At 40.4% G+C, this 10,090-nt stretch overlaps 1 long non-coding RNA gene across 1 annotated transcript; it reads left to right on the top strand.

The window, feature by feature from the left end:
* Nucleotides 1-6,962: 6,962 nt before the first annotated feature.
* On the top strand, nt 6,963-8,586 carry LOC123603820. The gene is made up of 2 exons (XR_006715065.1): nt 6,963-7,254; nt 8,512-8,586. It is a non-coding gene; the product is annotated as an uncharacterized LOC123603820 (long non-coding RNA).
* The last annotated feature ends 1,504 nt before the right edge of the window (nt 8,587-10,090 follow it).

Raw genomic sequence — 10,090 nt, 5'->3', positions numbered from 1 at the left:
ATATCTATATCAAGGAAACTAACTGATAGAGGAGTACCAGGTTAACCTGGAGCCCTCTCTCAAAAGGACATCTCCCCACTTGGTAAGTTCACATGCTATAAGTTAAATGCAGTTTATGTCAGGGTCTAGAATATAAATGAGAGAAACGATCAAACCATGTACCTGGGCTGATATATTCTGTGACCAGACACCGAAGCATGAAAAACTTACCAAAGAATGATTACCGCTTAGTGAGGACTTCAGGGAGCTAGATTAGCCAGCTTCCTTTTCCAATAAACCAGCATTACCACATTCTTTTACCTGCATTTATTCTGTATTGTATAGAAGGAAAAATATCTTGACGTCTACTTTTTTCTTAAATTCCTTATCCCTTTGGCTACTATAGACATTATTCAGTATATATTATTTTTACTTTGGCAGACACATGTCTCCCAGCTGAGTTTGGGGTTAATTTCATGAAGTGTTCATTATAAGTTTTAAGTGCTTTTTATATTAGATTGTTTTGTTGTCTTAGATATTTCCATTTTCTCCTTCCCTGAAGACTATGACATATTCTTACCACTGCCATAAGACATGTGGAGCACCAATGAGGGAAGCGATGTGACTGCTATCCTCTCCCTCAATGTAATTAACTTGATTGTGTGACAAACTTCAGCCAGTGAAATTTGAGTAAATGTAACACCATGTCTGAGCAGAATCTCTAGAAAGCATTGGAAATTTCCGCCAAATATTTTCTTTGTGTTCTACACAAGGCCTACTCTTTCATCCTAGAGCATAGAATGCAAAGAAACATGGAGCAAAACACAGCAGGTGACACAGAGACTTCACAAGTAACAAGAAGGAAAGACGTGTATTAAAAGCTACTGAGATTTTGAGTTTTTACTCATCAAACTAACTAATAATACACTCATTTAAGAAGTACTGATTGGGGCGCCTGGGTGGCGCAGTCGGTTAAGCGTCCGACTTCAGCCAGGTCACGATCTCGCGGTCCGTGAGTTCGAGCCCCGCGTCGGGCTCTGGGCTGATGGCTCAGAGCCTGGAGCCGGTTTCCGATTCTGTGTCTCCCTCTCTCTCTGCCCCTCCCCCGTTCATGCTCTGTCTCTCTCTGTCCCAAAAATAAATAAACGTTGAAAAAAAAATTAAAAAAAAAAAAAAGAAGTACTGATTGAAAGGAAATCCTTTGACAGTAGGTGAAGTTGAATCCATTTTAGTTCATGCATCAACGAAGAGTGGCAAAAACACAGCCTAAAATATTAGAAATGTGATTAGATTTATGCAAAAATTCTTATTAAAACAAACCAGGAAGATCCCATCAGGAAATCTATAACTGCTAAGTAAGTATGTTCTCTTTGCCTGTTGGTTGTGATAACTTAAGATGAAGTTATAAATCTGATCATTTAATGACCAGTCCTGAGTATTCAAGGATGGGTCTCTCCTTCCATGGAAACTCTCTCAAGCCAAGAATATATTTTTCTCTTACAAGTCAATTTGACATGGTCAGAAGATGAGGGAGATACACTGTTTTGTTTCCTTCCATGAACCAAAATAGTCTCCCTTCTTCCAGAAGACAGCAGCTCCTCTGAAATCAGTGTTATCAGTGGTGTCCTGACTGCTTCTCCTCAAGGTGCCAACCTGCAGCCATCTATCCCTTCACTTCTAGCCACTGAAGGACCACTTGACTCAGCTGACCTCTTCACACTTGACTCTTAATCCACTCATCATCCTCAGTGACTTCAAATACTCACATTGAGGACCCACTCAAAACTCTGGCCTCTCTCCGCTTCTAGACTGCGTCAGCTCTAACTGATGTTAGATTTTCCCTAGTGATGTAGATTTTCCCTAACATTCACTGTGCCTAACCCTAGGAAACACACCCCAAATCCTGCATTACTGCACTATCTCCAAAATCCCAGTTTCGAATATGCCATTCTCTGTATCTCCAGATCACTTTGTCTAGTAATCCCATGATAATAGTTCTTTATATCCTTGAAGTTTTCATTTAACTGAGTTCTTGACTCTTCTAATCTCTCATTACCCTTCTGTTTCTTCTACTTTTACTCTTCTCTTTATACAACTTTGTTATTTATTATTATAATCATAATACATAAATCATCTTTAGCATTTGTTCTTTCTCTTCCTCTGTCACATTACCTGGTAAAATACCAAGGTCTACAGACTTTAATCATATATGTCTTTGTGCCTAAACCTGAAGATAGAATATGTGATATGAGAGATGTTTCTTTAAATTTACCCTCTCAAACTAACACTGTATAGAAATAATTCCTTTAGTAATCGGATGCTCCAGATTCTGATATAACTATGAGATGTTTATTTTTCAAATATCCCCAAATGCATTTCTCACTGCCATCCAATTTGCTTCTCTAGCCATAATGATCTCTTTTATGTTCATTTTCAGCCATTTTAGCCAAGCCATTTTATGCTTTCTAGCCTTAAATTTTCTGTTCTCCCTGCTCATTTGTAGAGTCAGCTCCTTCTTATTTTTTAGGTGTTAAATCAATGTCATCTGGCCACCTTATCTAAAATGACTCCCTATTATATTCCCAAGTGTTTTCCTTTCTGTGCGTATTAAAATAAGTATCTCAAGTGCTTTTATATGTACTTTTATCTCCATTTTAGACAGTAAGAAAGAAGGGAATATGACTCTTTGTTCTCTGCTTTATCCCCAGCCCCTGATATCCTTGGCATACAAGAAGCATACAGTAAATATTTCTTGAATGAATGAGGGAATGAATGAATGAACAAATGATACATTAGGCAAATTACTTGAAATTACTTTGTTTCAGGTGCCACAACGTAAAATAAGATGTTGTATTACGTGATATTCAGGTCTTTTCTATGATTCTAGTCACATCTCCAACGCCTTCACTGGATTTGAGGCGGCTGAATTTGTTGGTGCCCTGATGGGTGTATTTAAGCTTCCTTGGCTGTTCCTCAGAGAATAGAGGCTACCGGGCTGGATCTTGAGACATCTCTGTGTTGGTTTCTTATTTTTGATTTTCTTATTTGCTTTAACATTTTGTTATTTGTTTTAACACCAAAAAAGAAGGCTATCCATTGAAGGCAAGACACAATCAGCAATCCAAGCATCCTTTTTGTGTAGAAAGCTGCCTCACTAGAAATGTGATGAGTGCCTATAGCACACTAAATGAACAACCAAGCCTCCCATAGATTCTGGGTGCCTCGCCACAGAAATTCAACCTCTCATACATGTTTCACTAACTCACGCATCCTGAGAACTCTCTTGTCTATGCATTTGTCCCCTTTGCTGGATCTATGCCTATATCTATATCTATCTATCATAAACAATTGGATTCACCCTACTTCCAGCCCCAGGCCTCTATGCAATGTTCTTTGTAGTTATCCGGGCACATTGCTAAAAGGTGAACAGTTTATACTTTAGGTTTCACTGAAGATAATGAAGAGATACATTTTACGTTTTTCTGAAATAATTTTAAAATGCATTTTCCTGCCTTTTCTAATTATAGGTCACAATTGTAACTAGCATGCAATTTGGTTAAGCTGTCCTATTCTGAGAGCACAATTTTCTCTAGGTTTTCCATATGTATTGACATAAAGCTTCGAGAAGTGTGTGAAGAAAGATAATTGTGGTAGTGCAGAGTACAGATCAATTATTTATATTACTTTGGGCAGAAGCAGGTCAGATGTGAATTAGACTCATTTTTTCCCCTTATTCCCTCAGGCCCCCGCCAGTAACTACTCATTGATTCTTTCTCAGCATGTGTGACTTCCCCAAAATGCTTCACACACATTTTCAAGTCACAAGTGCTTCGTTCAGTTATTTGCTCAACTATTCACCTTAAGTAAACCCAGTGTATGAAAAAAATGTATCTACAAAACAAGCAAATCAAAGAATGCTTATTCCAAGACCTTCTGAACTGAGCTCCATTAGAGAATTAAGCCCTAATGCTCTAAGGCATTCAATGCGTATAGTGGATTCCGTTCTCTCTTATGTATCTAAAGTGGTCCTAGTCTGGGGCGCCTGGGTTACTCAGTCGGTTGAGCGACCATCCTCAGCTCAGGTCATGATCTCATGGTCCATGAGTTTGAGCCCCAGGTCTTCGGGCTCTGTGCTGACAGCTCAGAGCCTGGAGCCTGCTTTGAGTATTGTGTCTACCTCTCTCTCTGCCCCTCCCCTGCTTGCACTCTGTCTCTCTCTTTCTCAAAAAAAAAAAAAAAAAAAATATTAAAGTGGTCCTAGTTCTAAAACATCCTTAGAATAAGTGAGAAAGTCACCGCTTACAGTATTTTCTTATATTCTGGTTCAGATTAGGAAAAATCCTGACTGAGAAAGTTTTCTATTAAAATACAGAGAAAGACCTAGTAGTTAAAATACATTAATAAAGCAGAGTATATGAAAAAAAATAACACAGAAATTAAGATACTAAAAAAAAATGTTTCAAGATTTAGTACCAAGAATGCAATAGGAGCATAGGTGGAGAAAGGTCCCCATTAAAAAAGACAGTTTCTACTCAACTATAAACTATTGCTATTATGTTGGAAAGTTAATGCAATATCCTCAGGTCTGCTTTTCTTTTTGAAGAGAACCTTGAAATCTTACATGCTTTATGTGAAATTTCATGGTTTTGGTACTCTACAATATTTTCAGAAGGAACAGCATTATAAAATTACAAAATTTTGCTTTTTCTCTTCATAACTTTAAGTTTCCTATAACAAGTTCTTACTTGGTGTGTTTGTTTACCCTGGTGAGGAGTTTGTTTTGATTTTGCTTTTATTTTTATCTTTATCTTTTATAAAGCTTGTTACTCAACTGTTGTAGTAACTGTTCAATTGAATGAATCCCTGTTGAGTTCTATCTACAAACAACTCTATAATGAAAGATTTCCACTCGAATATTTAACCTTATCTCTTGAAAGCACCCGCACACACACACTTAGTGCTCCAACAATATGGAACGGTCTTATATTTTCTGAAGCACCATTCTTTCTATGCCTTTGACTGCGTACATGCTGTGCTCTGGTTGACAAGGTCTATCTTTTGTCTGCCTGCCTAACTCTCTAGTCATCCTTGAAAACACAGCCTAGAAATGTCCTCCCCCAAGAAGCTGTCCTTCTTTCTCCCAACTCCCTTGCCTCCAAAACTGTAACCACTCCAGGAGTTTACTGGAGTACAAGCTATATACTTTCAGTGCTACTATTAGTGAGCTGTTCAGTATTGTGATTTATTTATTTTCAAGTCTGATTTCCCTCTGAGATAATGAGCTCCTTGTCTGGTTTGGGGCTGTATTTTATTCATGTGTACATTCCCGCACTCTCACATCCAGCCTGCTACACTGGTAGTTGGTCAAGGAAGGCAATTAATTTAATTGAGTGCTGAATATTTCTTTATGAATGACTTCTATTGTATTTTATTTTTAATAAGATGTTCATTTAATAATATATATATGTTTAATAATATGTTCATTTAACATTTTAAAAATTATAAAAAAAATAATGTAAAAAATTTGAAATCCCAAACATGACACAAATACCAAATTCTGCCCATGTTATTTTTGCAGTTTTCGTTTATGGAGAAATAGTCACGATGACAGAAATGCATTATTGAAAGTCGATTTGCAGTAGTATCAATAACCAGGAAATGCTCCCAGCCATTCACTAGAAGTATCAGTGTTCATAATACTGATCCTTCGAGCGTGTTTGACCAATTCCTTAGCCTACTCTTAATGAGGATGGGCTCTAGACTCAGGGGTTCCTAACTTCCTAAATCTTGAGGGATGGGGTGGGAGTGGGGGGTGGGAGTGGTTGTAGTCCCTTTCTTTAGAACAGAGAATCAGTGGTCTTGTGACTCACCATTTTTTTTTTTTCTTTTAGCAAGAGAATGTGTAAACCCCAAAGGCTCAACTGTGGCCACTGGCCAGCTTGAAAACACCAGGAGCCCAGGCAGGCTGTGAGGTGGAGGCTTGTGGACCTCAACAGGCCTTTGGCAGCCTCTCTCCCTGCGAGGCAGAAAGACAAGATGGAAGCAGACCCTGGGAGAAATAGTGAGGGTGAGGCTGTCACAGATTCCAGTATCATTAGAAAAACAAGGAACCCACTGATAGCTGAGACCTTTAGAGAATATCCATTCTCATTTATATCCGCCCCCCCCCCCTCCTGTGAGTGCGGAATGTGGGTGGGCAGCCTGTGTTCAAAACGGAGGTCCTTAGTGGCTGCTTTCCCTCAGAATCCTGTTTCTCCGCAGTGAAGTTTAAGTAAATTGTTGTTTTCTTGACTTGTACAGGAGTATACACAAAGGCAATAAAAAAGTCGCGTAAATATCCATAAAGCGCCTAATGACACCTCTGTCATCTGTTTCCCGCAAGATCCTAAAACGGGGTGGTCATCCACCACCCACCCTGAGCGGGCGATCGGCTAATTGGTTCATGTGTGTAGTACGGGTTCTTTCCAGATCGAGGTGTGCACCGAATACTAAACGTCCTCCTCCTCCTTCCCCCTCCCTTCCTCGATTCACTCTTCTCGGGAGGGCGTGTGTATGCGAGTCCGAGTCCGCGTGTGTATGTTTAGCAAAGGCGCTTGTATGAAACTAGCCCCCTTGTAACCCACTCCCCACTCTAAAGGAAGCATCCCTTGAGCAAGATGCGTCTCTAATCTGTCCCAGGCTGAGGTGTCCTCCCCACGTTGATAAGGGGACTGACTTCCAGACAGCTGATATGTAGGTTTCCCGGGAGGGCGACCTGACTTTTAGCGCGCTGCTTTCTTCCAGGGGTGTGCAAGGGTTGGTGCTTGCCAGAGTGTGTGTGCTCGCCCAAGAGACAGTTGGGGAGGGAGAGAGCGACTGGGTGAAGGAAGGAGGGAGAGAGAGAGAACGCACGAGAGAGAGGAGAAAAGGAGAGGAGAGAGGAGAGAGAGAGACAGAAAGAGACAGAGAGAGAGAGAGAGGAATTAGAAGAGGACGTGGGAGGGGAGGGGAAAGAGGGAAGGAGATTCCTGATTCCTGCCTTGTGCAGGTGGCGCCCGCAGCTTGAGGAAACAGCAGCCTCCACCCCCTCAGCCCGGCGATTGGCTGGTTTTTCTCATTTTCCGGCGAGGAAGCGGAAAGGACAAGCGACATCCCGGAGCTCAATTGCACAAGTGGCCACCACCTCCGATGCACAAGGGCGCTCATCTGAAAAGAAAGCTTAGCCCCAGAGAAGTGGTGTGGAGCGCCGCGGGTAGTGCGGGTGTGAACAGCACGCGAGGGCACCGGGTCTCACAGGTGTGGACTCAGGAGCTTAGGGGCTGAGGAAGCCGCCGCTTCACTTCACAGACGCTCCAACTCCGCGGAGGGATCCCCGTTCCACTGACTAGTAACATTTTGTAGATTTCTTCCCCTCGGCTGTCCCTCCCCCCACTTTCCTATCAAGAAAAGTTGCGGAGCTGGTGCCTCCAGGACTTTCCTGGGCACCCGACCTGCGCTCCTTCAGGAAGAGGCGGGCAAGTCTGCTCCTGATCTTTTTACAAAGCAAAAGAAATAGCGACAACTGAGGGACAGAGGGAAATACAACTCAGGGGATGATTCAGGATATGACATAAAGTCAAGCCATACATGAAAGGTGAATGTAGATGGGAGAGAGGATTGGGACAGTATATAGTATATATGTGTTCCTATGGGCTTGCGTGTTAGTATCATGAATTAAAGACAAAGGCTGTTGAGATGTGTGTGTGCTTCTCTACACTTTTCCCGGTAAAAGTTCAACATCGCCACCGCAGCAGTAGTGACAGTTGTGTTGGCATCTCCGGCTCCCCATGCCAAGGGAGAATTTATTGCAGAAATGTCTACGAAAACCCTTGTCCCCCTCCTCTGTGAGCAGAGCCCAAAGGAAAAGTCTTATTCACCATCCTGGTGCCTTTCCTGCCCGTTCATTCTGATGAGATACAAGCTAGTTTCCTAAAAGACTGAGGTGAAAGCCCAGAAGCAGAGAATGCTTGCCTCCTCTGTTTCTCACCTACTTTCTGGCTACTGCAGATATATGTATTGAATCACAAATGCTCTCTCTTGGAGTAAAGATCTCTCTGTGTTTGGGCGTCGCTGCAGAAACTGGCTACCGGACACAAAGATTTAATAACTCTCTCCTGTGTTTGTCCAGATGATGTCTTTAATTTACTGAATACCACGTCTGTGGTTTTGAAGTTTACCCAGGAGGTGGCTACGGTTTTGTGTTGTTGACATAGCTTAGAACTATTTCTGAACATGTGAACCTGGTTTATTTAATGGTAAATTTCTGGAAATCCTACTCCTCTTAGGAGGAAGTTTACATTGCAAAAAAGTGTAGGTGTAGGTGTTTGTCCCAATGTAAATTTACTTCCTTTATTCTTCAGGCTTTCTTTCTGCCACTCATCCAGTATCTTTAAGATGTGTAGAAAAAATTGCATTTATAACTTATCTTAACCATGAGTCCAAATAAACTATGTATTATCCTACTTAAATTTTATTTTACTTCCTGAAGGTAGCACTTTTTGTGTTCCATTTCAGAGATGATGAACTCTGTTTGAACCGATCTCTCATTAAGAGTTCTTAAGGTAAGATTAAAATCTTTACACTTCTCCAGACTTTTGCAAAATTAATTCCTCTTTGGTTGTGGAAACTCTTTGAGTTTCTTTAATAATGCATAATGAATTTTACATCTTGTCATGGATATCTTGTGCTAGGCCAACATATTAAATAGTGATTTATACTTTAAATAGATATATATTCTAATAAAAGCTCAACTTAATGGTGCTCAGTGAATGATGAAAATATGTAACCGTAACCATTATGTGACTGGCATGTCCAGGGAACTACTTGTGGGTTTTGAATACTGTCTTCACAATGATAGAATACAATATTCAACAAAGGACCTGTATTTACCATCTGATTTTTTTTTAGTACTTACTTATCTCCCAGGGAGAATTTAAAACCATACATTCTTATTATTTTAAATTAAAAGATATGCCTTCTTATGGGAAATTTTTTCCCCCATATTAGCTGCATGGAAAACTGAATTGAAGGTAAAGCTAATCTCAGGATATATTTGCAAAACCTTTAAGTTTATCTTTTTATGGAAACATGATTTGCTACTCGTGTTTCTGCCATTCTTTTACACTGCTGAAATGTTTATCAGCTATTGCCTGTATACAGAACTCTCTGACAAAATCCTTACTCTTAAAAGGAGAGATTGGAAAATAAAACAGCAAATAAAATTAGGCACTAGGAGAAAATTTTTTCAAAAAATGTAATGGGGTTAAAAAGGAGAGTTTACTTATTTCATTCTGCTGGAAAGTCCTCCTGGGCTAATGATGAATATGAAACGTTAATGGACTCTCTCTGAAAGATAGAATTTTGACATTAAAATTATGAAAAAGGGAAAAGGCAGAGGGGGCAGGTGAAGAAAGTGAAGGCTCTGTTCAGGAACAAGTTTGGATGGAACTTTGTTGATATGTCAGGAAGTAGACAAAAATGTCTTGAAGTACTGGAGATAGGTGGAAGGTGGGTGGACCTGGCTTTCACTCGCCATAACTTGATCTAAACGCTTCCTAAGAAGCACATTCTCTTCATGCTCTTCATGGAAGAGCAGAAGGGTTCCATAGTATCAAAAGTATCAAATAGTACATGGCATGAGAAGCCACTGGAGTAGGTGAAGAACCATTTGGCAGGAAGCTGCCCTTGCCCTAATGAGAGAGGCAGGTGTGTTGGAGGCATTTCGCAGAGCATCTGTGGTGACCATCAGAGGTAGGGAGAAAAGACTAGTGGTTTCCGTAATGATACTTGGTAATAAATACCACCACCACTACTACTACTACTACTACTACTACTACTAAAAGCTAAGGGTCCATAGTTTTCTTTTTCTTTTAAAATATCAAGAAGAAAAAATTCAACTGTTGCATTACTCATACTCTCCACCTCCATGTACAAAAAAGTCTTCATTTTAGCTTCCTTGCTCTGAATATTTCTTTAACTTTTTTATCTATTTATTTTTGAGAGAGAGACAGACAGACAGAGCATGAGTAGTGGTGGGGCAGAGAGAGAGGGAGACACAGAATCCAACACAGAATCTGACATAGAATCCGAAGCA

This window comes from Leopardus geoffroyi, chromosome A1, assembly GCF_018350155.1.
Source record: "Leopardus geoffroyi isolate Oge1 chromosome A1, O.geoffroyi_Oge1_pat1.0, whole genome shotgun sequence".
Taxonomy (NCBI): domain Eukaryota; kingdom Metazoa; phylum Chordata; class Mammalia; order Carnivora; family Felidae; genus Leopardus; species Leopardus geoffroyi.
This window is presented reverse-complemented; position numbering and strand designations above follow the sequence as displayed.